The 15,547-nt window shown below is 39.9% G+C and overlaps 1 protein-coding gene across 1 annotated transcript in view; it reads right to left on the reverse strand.

Annotated features, from left to right (window-relative positions):
• The window catches only part of GNB4 (G protein subunit beta 4), a 32,115-nt gene extending 17,341 nt beyond the window's left edge, over positions 1-14,774 (reverse strand). Inside the window, exon 1 of the mRNA XM_039355442.1 lies at positions 14,653-14,774. The gene's annotated coding sequence lies outside the window, so the exon portion shown is untranslated. The remainder of the gene's footprint in view (positions 1-14,652) is intronic.
• Positions 14,775-15,547: the final 773 nt, after the last annotated feature.

Consider the following 15,547-nt stretch of genomic DNA (forward strand, 5'->3'; position numbering starts at 1 on the left):
ACAGTGGGAGACGTTACCGCAACTATAACCATATGGTAACAGGTCTCAGGCTACAAGGTACCTCGATACTCACCCTTAATTGGTTCCGAGAGGCGCGATGAGTACCAAAATCGATGAGTACCAAACAAATTTTTCCCACAAGGAACACTGTAGTAGCAGGGGTGTCAAACTTGCAACATCACGTGGCGTGTCATGACTTTTTTTCCATTGCCGGCAACGGGGTGGGCGCGGTTTCGCCATGACGTATCCGGCACGCGGGCTGGCAGTTTGACACCCCTGCTGCAGTGAGTCACAAAGCAGCCAACATCTGTAATTTCTAGCTTGTGTTTGGAGTACCAAACAATGAGCACCTGGACAAAATTTTCATGTCAAAATGCGCTGAGTACCAAATTCGATGAGTTTCGAAGCAGTTGAGTACCAAGGTACCACTATACAAGTGAATACACTCTTTTCAAGTAGCCTTTAAATTGTGGATCTAGTCATGTTCAGATTGCGTGAATTCAGTGCAACTCTAGATCTTGGCGCAGAAATTGATGACAGTGGTGTCTATTCATAGGGTAGCAATCCATAAGATATTTTCCAGCTAATTTTATCTCTCTTGGAAGCCCCAAGCGTTGCTGTCACAGACACGGTGCCAAAAATCACAGCTTTTGGCAAGTTCCTTTCATAACCTATCCCAAGACATTGTGATAAAGTTATTCCTTGGCTCAAAACAATGACATCCCTCTGCTGCAACTATTTTTCATACATGGATTATTCAGGAAAGGAGGTATTCATTTCTTGCATATTCAAACTTCTGGTTCTCAAATCATTCAAACCTCTTTGGAAGGAGACACATTTGGAGGACTTTTACTTTGGATAAATCTTGAATTTACCATAAGAAGCCTTATTCAAGAAACTAGATAAAATATAAGGTTTAAACATTCAGATTTAAAATTTTTAAATTAGTGGATTTCCCTATCTGAAATAGAGAACTTAGAAAGTGTAAAAGCATAAGTAATTATTTTCTGGAATTGTATCTCCATATATTGGGCCATGATAATCTAAATACATGTGTTTTAAATTATTGTATAACAGCAATTTTAAAATATTTTAAATATTCTGCTAAAGTGCTTCAGATAAATATTTCATAATTTGGGAGCATGTCCTGTGAGAGCTGTCCTTTGTGGCCGATTACAGAGACAACTCAAAAATTCAAGTTGAAGTCTATCATCTTTACAAAGGGTCAGAGGAGAAAAAAATATTCTAGCAACTGAAACAACACTGCAAAATACTTTTAAGGCAAGTTATCACATGTACTAAAGCCGAAGAGACGCAAAGAGTAGGTTCTGGGAAAAATACTGAATTCGTATTAAAAAGAATGTCTTTTTTAAAGCAAATAACTGCTGCTTATCGGTTTGAAGATTGCATTTTCAAATTGGGGAGGAAGGGAAGATTTTGCAACCTAGCCACTATTTGGATTAAGCCTTAAACTGGTGCGTGTGCAATAAATCGCTTGGCTCTTACAGATTAAATGTTTATTACAGACACACGTACCAGTTTTAGAAATTAGCACAAGACTTTTAATGCTAAAAAGCATATTTAGGGGACAACTTTGTATCTTGGCAACAACCTTAAAAGAGACACAGCTCCCTGTTGGCCCAGAAACTAAAAGACTCATGAGTTTTAGGCCTTTTTTTAGACATGAAAGCCAACTGGGCGAATCACTCTCTTTCAGGCCAACTCACCTCACAGGGTTGTTGTGAGGAAAACAGGAGGCAGGACTATTATGTACGTTTATATATGAAAATGTGAGATAAATAATAACAATACTGCTGCTGCTATATTTAGGCCCTCACCTGCTTTGAAACTCCTTAGAAGTGAATCCAAAGGACTTCACAGATCTTTCAAATCTCTCTGAACCAAGCTAGTTTTTAAACCTTTTTCTAAAGCCTGATCTGGTCATTAGAAATGAAATCACAGGATATCGTGAAGGGCAAAAACTTCCTTGTGGCCTGGCCTTCAACGAGCTTGCTGATCAGGCAGATATTGAGCCATTCCCTCAAGCTGAAATAGAAGACAAAATGCTGTATTATAAAGGGAAGGGGATGGCTAAATAACGTAACATGAAATTGGCAAACCTAATGTGTCTGTTAGACAAAGAGCAAGAATATAGAAGATAGAATCAAAGGGCTGGAAGGGACCTCAAAGGTCTTCTAGTCTAACCCTCCCCCCCCCCCCGAGCAAGGCAGGAGACCTTATACCACCCTGGTCAAATGGTTGTCCAGTCTATTTTTGAAAAATTCTCCAACCCTGGGAGGCAAATTATTCCACCAATTAATTGTTCTTACTGTCGGAAAATTTCTCCATACTTTTAGGTTGGATCTGGAGATACTATTTTGAACACCTGAAGCTTCCAAAGCCTGGTTTTATTTTAAAGCAGTGTTGCTGAAGCTTAGGAGACTACAACAAATATATTCAATCAAGCTGACTACACCTTGGATGTCTCCAGTGCTTGCTTTCTAGCCCCTGCAAATATTAGCTCCACAGAGGGAGAGAATGCCTTGAACAAATCCATCTGACCCAAGACAGCTTTCTTTATGAAAAGTTCCTTAAGTGGCTGTTTTATGAAGTGTAATCCATGCAGAAAAAGTAATTGAGGTAGTCCTCCAATTATGACTGAATTATAGCCAGAAGTAGTTAGGGTTGTAACTCAAGGCATCCCAAATGACCAGAAGTAAATTTCTGCCCTTTTCATGGTGGTGGTTAAGGAAGTATTATGATCATTAAGTGAATGCTACAGTTGAACACTGTGATTGTTAAGGGAACCCATTCATTGTTATTTGCCATATACTGCAAATCGTGGTCATATTATCACAGAATGCTGTGCTAGTCCATAAAGCTGACCTAACCAGCAAGTGTTCACATGATCTGAGGGCAGCACAACCATTTACAACAACAGAGGGAGGAGGTGATTTACAGGTCATAAACCACTTGCTTTGTGATTGTCATAACTTCGAACAGTTGTAAAGCAATTGGTCATTCAGCAACGGCTTCCTGTATGTGGCCCCGACCGCATTTGGGACCAGAATTTTGTTTGTAAGTTGAGGCACCCACATCACCAGACCTGATTTTATAACAGTTTTTACAAATGTTAAACAAATCACGAGGCTGTAAGTCCAAATTCATTCTCCTGAATGGGTTTCTTTTGCTGAAACCAGAAAAAAAAAAAAAAAACACAAATTGCAGTCAGATGACCGTGGGATAGGATGCTGCAACCAGTACGGTCATGTGATCTCAGGGGGGAGGAAGGCATGGCATTTTATAATTGTCAGAAGTCCTTTAAGGACTGCAAAGCCCCCTTTCCAAGGCCGTCCTAACTCCAAATTGAACTCAAACCACTGCACTACTATGAATGGAGAGCACTTGACTGTTCCCGTGACTCCTCCCAACTGTTTCAAAACTCTCCCCCCTCCAATGACATTTATGTATTAGTTTGGAACATCATACTCAAAAGGCTCTCAGTGGCTAACATGCTATAAAATAATCAACAATACAATCAAATACCCATGGTACAAAGTTAAGATTAAACTAAATTGTAACAGGAAATGGCTGCCCCAAGCAAACAACATGCTCTCTTCTTCCTCTGCCTGAAGTTTGCTACTGTCACGTTAATCTCAGCCATTTTCCCAAACAATGGAGAAGAGCTCGCACCACCAAAACTTCTCTCTCCCAGATAACTAAGTTAAAATGAAAAGACACATTTAATTTAAAATTCAGGAGGGAATTTAAACGTAGCATGGGTTTAGAGAGAAATCAGATTTAAATTTAATTTGAAAGATGAATAGACATAGACTTTTTATAAATAGTCATGCCTCCTTGCCGGTTTTTGTTCAGACAATTCCACAGATAACTACTTCAGAATTCTAAATGTGCCTATGATGTTAAATGTGCCTTTAATCTAAAAGAAATAGAAAAGTTAAAAGCAAATCTAAAAACAAAAATCTTACATATATGAAAAACAATAAATAACTGGCCCAACGTCACCTAGCTGGTTTTGTGCCTAAGGTGCAACTAGAACTCAAGTCTCCTGGCTTCTTAGCCTGATGCCTTAATCACTTACACCAAACTCTCTCTTGCCCACAATTTACTCAATTAGGAATTCAAAAGACAAGAATTGCTGTTTATATTTCAAACTCAGCCATCACTGAAGATGAATCATAGTTAAAACATGACAAGGAGAAATTTTATTGATATAAACAGCAACATGACTCAGGAATTCTCACAAACTAGCTGGAGATAATAAGGAATCTTGCCACAAGTCTAAACTCAACAGATTTTGCCATAGTTAGATATTTTATCTATGGGTAGAGGACAAAAAACTACCCTTGTATTCTTCACATTGTTGACTCATTACCACATTGTTGGATGAGGAAATAAGAGTGAACAGAAGCATATCAGGGTTCTCTCTTTAAATAAGTAACTTAGTCGATATAGCAAAGTAAATTACTTGTACTGGACTAGGAATCAAAAAAGAAGTTACTACAGGTGAGGTGAAACAGAAAATAGTGGGCGTTAACTTTTTGGAAACTTTTTTACAACTACTTTTTAAATGCTTGTTTATGGCTTTCTTTTTAAATTTAATGCAAGAGACTGTAGTGGGTATATAAAATATGTGCAAAATTATTTGACATGTTTCTTTAGCACTAGGAGCTAAAGTATTTCAATAGCATTCACTACTAATTTTTTTTTGTTGAACCTACATGCTGCAGCCTTAAGAAAGAGCTTTCAACAACCTATGAATTCCAGCTTTATTTCAGCAATTCCTAAAGCAGCCTGTATTATTCGTGCATTGTCATTGGAGGCTAACAAGAGTATGCAATTTGCCTAAGACCATTTACCCATTTCATAGCTAAAGTGATATTTGAATCAGGTATTTCCTGAGTCACAACTTAAATCTTTTGGTCACCAAAGTAGTGCTTCTATTCTCTAAACTCTAGGGTAGATATCAGGAACATTACCCATAATTTAAAATTCATAATAATATTTTTATTAAGTTTTCAAACCACTTGTCACTTTTCAATGTAATAACTCTTCATCAGCCAAAATTATTTAAAAATTCCTCCAAACAAGGGAAGAAGTGTAAGGGTGTAGGTATATACATATGTATATAGCATGTTTATATGTGTGTTATGTATGTGTACACCTTTGAGAGCAAGCAACAAAATTTCATTTTTAATGTGTGCCAGTGTGCCCACAGTAAAAAAAAATGACAATAAAGGTTACCTTTCTAAGCTCTGCTAATTTTGAGGTATTGTATTCCAAGTCACTGTCTATACACCCTACAAACCAGGTTTTGTTGAAGTACAGAAAAGGTATTAAGTTGCATCAAAATTCTTTCAGAGGTTTGCTAGGAATAAGAAACAAGTACAATACCTCACTGTTAGCCCCCATATTAAAAAATACAAAGTTCATCTGCTAGAAGTGTTTTAGTCCTTTGTGAGATACAAATATTTCTTGAAAAAGGAAAGGCTAAAAAAAAAAAGATTGATTAGGTAGTCTTTAACAAAACAGAGATAGACTGGAGGTTTATCTGCAATCTATTTTGCATAATTTTAGAATAAAGTTGTATCAAAACTTAGTTATTCACTTCAAACCACCTTTCTTCATATTAAAAAAAAGCAATGTTTCCTACAAATATTAGCAAATCCTTTGAGTGGTTTTCTTCAAATTCTGTATCTATCTTCAGTAGATAATATTGTAAGGAATGGTATAAGAATAATGCACAGATGTAAGAATTTTGGAATGATGTTATATGTGGAATGGGTGAAAAAGAAGTTAACTCTCCCACCAAAATTAAATGCTTCACTTTGAACCCACTGCTACTGCAGGCTATTTAAAACCATTCACATGCAATATTACACTAAAATGTAGTATTAATGTTGATACACAGAAATTAAAAAGCTCAGGATAAAAATACTGATATCACATCCAAAATCAAGTTCATGGCAAAAATAAATTGTGAAACATACTTCTACTATTTCAGTTTCTTAGCCATAACCTTAAACTGAAAGTCACAAACATATTACAATAAATTGGGTATTTTCATAATCTTACCTAATTTTTAAAGAATATCTTGGCATCATTATTAAAATGATCTATAATGATGGATTTAAGCCATTCAGCTGCTTTTTTAGCTGCTTTAAAATAAATCAGCATCACCTAATCTTTTTCCAGCTTTGTTATTATGCTGTATCAATTTAAGAAGGTATTACTTTGTTTCCTAATATCTTATTGGGAACCAATTACAATATTTGAGTCTTGATTTCTTTTTTTCTTCAAATCATTTTGACTCCATATTCACTGATAAATAAAACCCTTTGTTGTTGTTGTTAATTGTGAAGTCGTGTCCGACCCACCGCGACCTCATGGACAACGTTCCTCCAGGTCTTCCTGTCCTCTACCATCTTCTGGAGTCCATTTAAGTTCACACCTACTGCTTCAGTGACTCCATCCAGCCATCTCATTCTCTGTCGTCTCCTTCTTCTATTGCCCTCAATCTTTCCCAGCATTAGGCCCTTCTCCAGTGAGTCCTTCCTTCTCATTAGGTGGCCAAAGTATTTGAGTTTCAACTTCAGGATCTGGCCTTCTAAAGAGCAGTCGGGGTTGATCTCTTCTAGACTCGTAGGAGTCTTCTCCAGCACCATAGCTCAAAGGCCTCAATTCTTTGTCGCTCAGCCTTTCTTATGGTCCAACTTTCACATCCATACATTGCAACTGGGAAAACCATGGCCTTGGCTATATGCACTTTTGCTGGCAGGGTGATGTCTCTGCTTTTTAGTATGCTGTCTAGATTTGCCATAGCTTTCCTCCCCAGGAGCAAGCGTCTTTTAATTTCTTGGCTGCAGTCCCCATCTGAGGTGATCCTGGAGCCCAGGAAAATAAAATCTGTCACTACCTCCATTTCTTCCCCATCTATTTGCCAGAAATTGATTTTGGTTTTCTTAAGGTTGAGTTTCAAGCCAACTTTTGCATTCTCCTTCTTCACCCGCATCAAGAGGCTCTTTAGTTCCTCTTCACTTTCTGTCACTAGAGTGGTATCATCTGCATATCTTAGGTTGTTGATATTTCTCCCAACAATCTTAATTCCAACTTTTGATTCATCTAGCCCTGCCTTTCTCATGATGTGCTCTGCATATAAGTTAAATAGGCAGGGCGACAGTATACAGCCTTGCCGGACTCCTTTCCCAATTTTGAACCAATCAGTGGTTCCGTGTCCAGTTCTCACTGTTGCTTCTTGACCCGCATATAGGTTTCTTAAGAGACAAATAAGATGGTCTGGTACTCCCGTCTCTTTAAGAACTTGCCACAATTTGTTGTGATCCACGCAATCAAAGGCTTTAGCATAGTCAATGAAGCAGAAATAGATGTTTTTCTGGAACTTCCCAGCTTTCTCCATGATCCAGCGTATGTTGGCAATTTGATCTCTAGTTCCTCTGCCTCTTCGAAATCCTCCCTGTACTTCTGGTAGTTCTCGATCCACATACTGCTGGAGTCTAGCTTGTAGGATTGTAAGCATAATTTTACGCATAATAAATAAATAAAACCCTACTGTATCCTAACAAGATTGGCAGGTAGTCACAGTATAACAGCTGTACATAAATCTTTCAGATGAACTATGATTGCAACAGACATTAAAGAATTTTCATGCATAATATCTAATAGAGACTCTTATGAACAGATAATTTGTTTTGTAATATCCTGTCTGTAACAAAACGGCACAATGGGTGTTCGCCTGGACACAGCAGGCCCAGTAAGATGCTTTGTATAGTAACACCAGGAAGCTAAAAAGTCAACTGAGTGAGAATGACCCTCCATGTAACACAAACATTTTCCCAAATCAAATAAATCTGAACATGTTTTCAAACAGTATTTTTATGTATTTCTAACATTTAAGCTATTACTTCAAAATTGTTCATTCATTCCCCTACAAGTGTCTGAAAAAGGCAGTTTTAAATAGGAACTCTTCCACATACATTTATGTGGAAAAGCAAGCAATGCTTTTACATGTAAAAAAAATTCTCAACACATGTGGGTATATCAATATTTTATCTTCATTCAGATAGCATATAAAGGTGAAGCAACTGAATAAAAAAACTATGAAAATTTAATTTTGCAATCATTTATTTAACAAAAAAATTAACAGATATGTCATTTTCTTCTGTGGTAAAAGCAAGTATACCCTCAGCTCTAATAGTTATAGATATTGTCCCCATCGGGAGAAAGTACCTGAAGTAGACATTTCTTATTAACTGTCTACCAGTCTCTGACATAGACTGGGAAGAATTTTTTCATTCTTCTCCAAGCAGACTTTTTTGCTAAGTGATATTTAAAGGCTTTCTTGCAAGCACCACCCATTCCAAATTTCCTCACAGCTTACAAATAGGAATTAGATCCAGGCTTTGATTTGGCCACTCTACTAATTAAATAATAAAAGTTTCTCCCTCCTCTGCTGGATCTTAGATAGGGGGACTCAATATTCCAATTCAGGACACACATACTAGATGGATCAGTTTTATTTGAACAGGAACTTCTGTTAGGTACCTAGGTGCCAAACTATTAAGGGCTATGCCAATAACAGCCAGCATTTTCAATTGTAATTACAAGTCTATACCAACCAATGCACAGTCTACAAGACCAGAGTTATAAGACCACAGCAGGTTTCATTCTCAATAAATGGGCTGCTATATTTTGTACTAATGAAGATAGAGCCAATCAAGTGACTCATTTGTGTTGTTGCTGGAGGGGGGAGGTTTTTTATGGGTTTTATTACAAGGTGTTTTTTTTAAAATGGTGTAAGATTAACACATAGAGTCACCTATGTGTTCGTTGGAATGCTATATAAATTAGTTTAATAAATAAATTGCTAGCTTCTGAGCAGTCTTCAAAAGCAACCCTATCTAAAGGGTATTTCAATCGTATATCCTAAAGTGATAAGGGCATAGGTAACTGTTGTCACTGGTACATCAGCCCTTGGACAACACCAACCCAGTGTCTACCTACCTATCCAGCAATAATTGCAAGTCTAGGGAAACCTCTTCCTCCAAGTGGGAATGCTACCCTGTCTGAAGCCCACAAAGCCAATAAGGAGCTAAATGAGTTTCTCCACAAGAGCACCTGCATATTTCGCAGGAATTCTACTTCGGTTTCTTTCTTCCCACCCAATTCTCCAAGGCTCCAGATGCTGAGACAAGACCACCACAACATCTCCAGCGAAGACCAGATAGAGATGAGCATACTGCTGACACCGCATTCCAAACTGAATGACTTCCCTTTCACTTACTATAAATGTTAAACTTCAGGACTGTCAGAGACTAAAACCTGTGGTACTCAATACAGAGCAATTGCTAGGTTGACCTTTCTGCCTCCACTGCCTGGGACTGCCCACTTAGGAAGGAGGGAAAATAGTATACTATACAATTAATGCCACTCTACTCCCTACCTGCAGCCAATTCAGTAGGATATGGTTGGTATGGCTGAAAGTTAACAAGAGATCTAAACAGACCAGAAGGGGGTACAATGCCCCCATCCAGATCCCCATCAACCAGACTGACCAATGCTTTGGTCCCGTGTCAGATTTGAATTCAGACTATCTGGGATCCAAACTATTTTACAAAGAGGCTCTGCATTTATTACTCCCATCACTTTCTCAACAATCGTTCCTTGAAATATAAAGGTTGCAGAATAGATTAGAGTTGCCTAAAATTACTGGAATGAGGGAAAGGCCTCTTCAAAAAGGATGTATGTGTGTGTGTTTTTGTATGTTTTAGCACAAGGCTTTTTAACCAGTGGTACGGGTACCACCTGTGGTACATTGGCACCTGGCAGGTGGTACGCGACCATCCTAGAAAAGTGGTAGCGGGGGAGGGGAATGAGCTGAACCAATGGCAGCACCGCACAAGCCTGAGTGAGAGGTGGCTGGAGCTGCAGGGCTGTCAGGGCTCAGTGGAAGCACCAGGAACTCGGTGCTGATCCTGCCACTTTTGCTGAGCCCAGAAGTGCCGATCAGCTGGAATGTTGCAGCATCTCCAGGGTCTTGTGATTTACATTCAGATGCTTGGCAACTGATTCATATTTATGATGGTCACAGTGTCCCAGGGTCATGTGAAGTGACCAAAACCTGCTGCAACCACCCAGCAGATGGGAGGAATAAAAATCAAACACCCCCCACCCCACCCCCGTTGCCAATCCTCAACCGAAATGCTCACAACAATGAAAACCTCAGACAGGAGGAAGAGTGCCGCCAGGTGGGCAGACAGGTGTCTTGATCGGCTATGGCTTAAGGGGCACTTTTTTCAGTGCCATTGTAACTTCAAACAGTCACTAAGCGAATTGTTGTAAGTTGAGGACTACCTGTACTTCATCACTTTTTTCCTTTTGGGGGGGTCATCAAGTTTTTGACACCTTGCTAGGTGACTGGTGGTACTCAGATATTGCCATATCCTAAAAGTGATACAATGGGTGAAAAGGTTGAAAAGCCCTGTTTTAGCAACTTCAATACATATTTTTAAAAACAAACTTATGATTTTTTTGGCTACATATATGAAAAATGCTGTATTTTAACTGAAGAAATGACCTATTCCAGGGGTCCTCAACCCCCAGTCCATGGACCAGCAATGGGCCACAGCATGCCAGAAACTGGGCTGTGCAAACAAGCAAAGCCCATTGTGAGATGCAGGCAACATATGAAACCACACCACCTCTGGTCTGTGGAAAAACCTCTCTCCATGGAACCAGTCCCCCAAAGGTGGGGGGGGGCATTGATCTATTCAATAGTGCCTGTGACAGTTACATAGGCTTGTTCTAAACCTCAAACTGTATTAAATATAGTGGCAGAAAAATGGGCAAAAGGGAGAAGAGGAACAACAAATCTCCTGAAACTGAAATGCTTCTCTGAATGAAAATGTCTGGACTTTATGCAGCCCTCCCCCACAAAACAGATCATTAATTGTACAGCTGTAGTGCAATTAACTGTCTAAAAAAGCCTATTAAAAAAGGCTACTGTCCCAAACTGAAATCAAATATTAGGTCAAACAATACCTTTTAGAAAAGCTTAAAAGCACTCTAAAGGGGGAGAAGGCTGTTGTTCCAGCCTCATGAACTATAGGACCCTCCACCCACCCACCCCCAATATTTGTGAGCATAGGGCACCATGCACCATATGCGCTAAACCTCTGAATGTAAAAATTAGTCTGACACAATGTAATACTGTCATCCTATCATTTATATATGCAAGTATTAGCTTGAAGTCATATTGTCTATGGAGATTCTCAATCATCCAGGTCATAGTTGTCCAAAAGGTGCTTTTCAAAAGGCAACTGGACTTTCTTGGTTTTTTTTCCTTGAAAACATTTTGCTTTTAATCCAAGAAACTTCTTGAGAACTAAAAATTGCCTTCTGAAAAGTCATTTTACTTTCACCCTTTACCAAAAATACCCCCTATTTTAATGTGGCTCTTTTCCCTATTTTAATTTCAAACTATTTCTCATTCAGTTTCTGTATTCCCTGAATTGATAATTACAGATAGTCCTCAGCTTACAACTATTCATTTACTGACAGTTCAAAGTTACAAAAAAAAAGTGACTTATGACCATTCTTCATATTTATGATCACTGCAGCCTCCCCACAGTCATATGATCAAAATTCAGATAATTAGTAACTGGCAGGTATTTTTGACGGTTCAAGTGTACCAGGATTATGTGACCTTTCTTTTGTGACTTCGTGACAAGCAAAGTCAATGGGGAAGCCAGATTCACTTAACAACTGTATTATTAACTTAACTGCAGTAATGGCAAGAAAGGTAATAAAATGAGGCAAAATTCAACAACTGTCTCACTGAGCAACAGAAATTTTGGGCTTAACTTCGGCTGTAAATTGAGGACTACTTACTGGTATATAACCACAACTCCACCCAATCCTAGATTTGGAACTACCATAAATATTTCAGTCAGCCTGACTAGAATTGCTGGGTTTTATGCTACCGATTTCACGATGCCACTCTCTATCTCTAATATAGTATCTTCCCTGAATTCATCAAAACATCTTTGATTGCAAAGTACTCTTTTCTTTGGCCTTTCAAAGGAGGCTATTCCTAAACATTAGCTGGAAAAAAATAGTCGCTTCTAAAAGTTCTCTGAAATAGTCAAGTATGCTATCTTTCTAGAGGAAGAATACAGCATAATCAAGATGGAAATGCTCATTCTGTTCTGCTGGATTTTAGGTATTGAGGCTTTTTTTTAAAAAAAAGGCCACTGTGACCACCTAAATATCTATGACATACCAATTTTTTATTTACTATAGTACAATTTCTGTTACTTGGTTGCTATCCCCTTTCTTTTGGATCAAAGTACTGCTTTAATTTATATTACTACCAATTCTATTAGGTACCAAAGCATTCACTCATCAGACATGTAAATGTAATATAAAGTTTTTAATAAATGAAATACTGAGATATCTCTAGGTGGGAAGCCCTTGGGAGCAAGGAAGCCAATCTGAACAGCGTTACTAAATATTTATACCAATTTAGGAGGATATTCTAACTTCAGAAAACCCTTATTTGCAGAATGGCCTGTTGTGACTCAGCATGGATGCAACACACATAACAGAGAAGAATGTCATTCTCCACATGAATGATGAGTGCAATATTTTAAGCATCAATATGACCCAAAATTTCATGGTGCAAATACATGTTTCCACATTTAACCAGATCTTCTCCATTCTTAAAAGCAAACATTTTGCAACAAGCAGTAATAACAGTATTACTGAAATTAAAATTTGTTGAAGCTATAAAAAAAACTGCCAAATTACTAGGGTTATGAGATAGTTGCTATTTTTTTTTCATGTATTTTTATTGGAAAATAGTAATTACGGTATAGCTTTAAATCCTGCAAAGCAAAACACAAACCAAAACTTTAAAAAAGGAAAAGGGCCATGTAATCTTAATAAATATTTTATCTATATTATACACAACACACATATATTCTCATTTTTTTCTTTTGAGTGTATCGCTGTTATTGTTTGCCATAAAATTGTTTTCAAAAATATAAAAAATAGAAAAATTAAGCATCCTAAAAATATTACCCATAACTTGATGGTTCATATGTAATTCAAATGTAACTCAGATATGAGGGTTTTTTAAATACGACAGATTTCCAAGATTTTTTAAAACTTAACATTCCAAATATTTTCCATCCAAGAGTATGAGAAATCTGTGTTACATAATTCAACGGGTTATCGGCACTTTTAATGAAATACAATAATCTTGGTTAAACTTCACAGATGCAAGCCAGCCCATACCTCAAGGTTGGCCGCAAGCCTCAAAGAAATGCTTTGATTTTTCAGTAAAGATAAATTTCACACATACCACCACCACTGTTGTATTGCAGTCATTTCTACCAAAGTCAGAAAACATACACTGCACATACAGTAGTTGATTCTAAGTGTGTGGCAACCATCTAGCATTTCAAAGCCAGTATTTCTGCAGACAGGTGTCCACTCTGCCTAGTCAACCTCTACTCTTAACACAGACCATTGTCTTACACACCTCGTTGTGATCCAGCATTCAGCTATTAAAAAGTCTCAAGATGGCACAGCAAGCCAGATTGCTCACACCCAAGCCATGTCAAGCTGATTCAATACTGGTAGGCTCCAATACTCTTTCAGTCACACTTCAAACAATTACAGCAATTGCACGTTTTACAATTCCCCCTTTAACTGTTTATTTGTTAGAGACCAGGCTGTCTTTCCTGGGAACAAGGGATGAATGATGCTTTAACACCCTGGGAACAGGACGACAGACAAAAGGAACAAACCAGTGCAAACATACAAGGGAACCAGTGTTGCCCTGATGATAGTTTAATTCCCAATTCCCTCCTTCTCTCCACGAGGGTATCCCAAGACCTAAAGATACACAGCTCACACTGTCTCTCCACTAAGGCTTTTCACAAACCCGCACACCACAACCCTGCGCCAGCCTCTTCTTGGGACCGACAGTCGACTACTGTGTGCTCGGCAAAGGCGAGGCAGCCGTTTATTACTAACCCCCCCCCACCCCTTCCCACAGCAACAGGTCTTGTCAAATGTCCCTCGGCCATTTCCCAGACACACAACAACCCCGAGAGGTAGGCTCGAGGGGTGAAAGGCTTGAACTTTTCTCCATCCGGGGATAACTCGGTCTTTGAACCAGAGTTGACCCGCGTTTGGGAGGGGAGGTCGCTTCTCATTCTCACGTGCACATCCCTCCCTTCTCCTCCCCCGGAACCCGTAAAACGCGAGTTTTGTCCCCTTATAATCCCCCCACCCACTAGACCTCTTAGGAACTAAAACCGCCCGTTATCCCCACCCAACATAAGGAAGGGGTGGGCGAGCGCTGGCCGGGAAGGATAGGAGTTGTAGTCCAACCCAAGAGCCAAGGGAGTTGCCGAGAGGTTCGTGGGTGCCTCTTCCCCTCCCCACCGCCCCCGCCCTCAGAGAGAGGGGCGCCGCCGGTCATCTTTTTTTCCAAGCCCCCCCCCCCACGGCTGAAAAAAAGGGCGGGAAGGGGGCCCTTGCCCTCAAAGAAGCGTATCCACGACTCCCAGGGCCGAGCACGGCCGCAGTTGCTCCCCGACCTACCTCGCCCACCTCACCGAAAGGAAGACGGAGGGCGCCGAGATCCGAGCAGGCCAGTCCAGGCCTCCCACCGACAAACCGAAGCTAGAGGAGGAAAGGAAAGGGGCGCGGCCGGGCGCCTGTCTGTCACCGCTTCGTCCCCGCCCCCGCCGCCGAAAGAGCCAATCGAAACACCGCCCGCGGCTACAACTTTTAAGGCGCCATGACCGCCTCCCTCCTCCCCTCCCCTCCCGTTCCTCGTCACTACTACGCGAGGTGGTACCGCCCAGCCTCGCTGTTTGCGATCTTTAGGCGCGCCTCTCCCCCCCCCGTGTGGCTCCTAATGGAACGCGCCACAGGGGGGCTGAGCGGGACAAAGACCCGAAAGGGACGCCCGTCTGTTCTGCAACCCCGCCCGGCCCCGCCAAAGCGTGGAAAAAAGAGGCTGGGCTGGGCGATCCACACTGCCTGGTGGATCTAAGCAGAAGCCGGGCTCCCTTCCTGCCGTCCGAAAGGTTTCTGAATCGGTTTACACCGGGTCGGGGTACTAATGCGGATGGCGTCTTTATTAGTAATGCTAATCATGCATTTATTTTATTTATTATACGCCCATATAATAACTCTGTACATGCCACTGCTCCCCCGGAGACCGATACAGTGGGTCGTAAAATAAGATTAAGCACAAACTAGAGATATATTTTGCTACGATGAGAAGGAATGCAATAACATTTCATCTCACGCGATGCACTGACTAAGCCAAAATGTGATTTTAGTTCCGCATTTGTGCAAACACGGCTAATTGTCATTTATTCCATAAGCCATGGATAAACAACTCATGGTTTAATATGGATTAACCAAGCTAATAAAACTTCTTCCTCGGCCCAATTGCTACGTTTGCTTTCTGTAGATGCACAGAATT

Source organism: Crotalus tigris, unplaced genomic scaffold, assembly GCF_016545835.1.
Source record: "Crotalus tigris isolate CLP2741 ecotype Arizona unplaced genomic scaffold, ASM1654583v1 scf7180000018690.2240587, whole genome shotgun sequence".
NCBI lineage: Eukaryota > Metazoa > Chordata > Lepidosauria > Squamata > Viperidae > Crotalus > Crotalus tigris.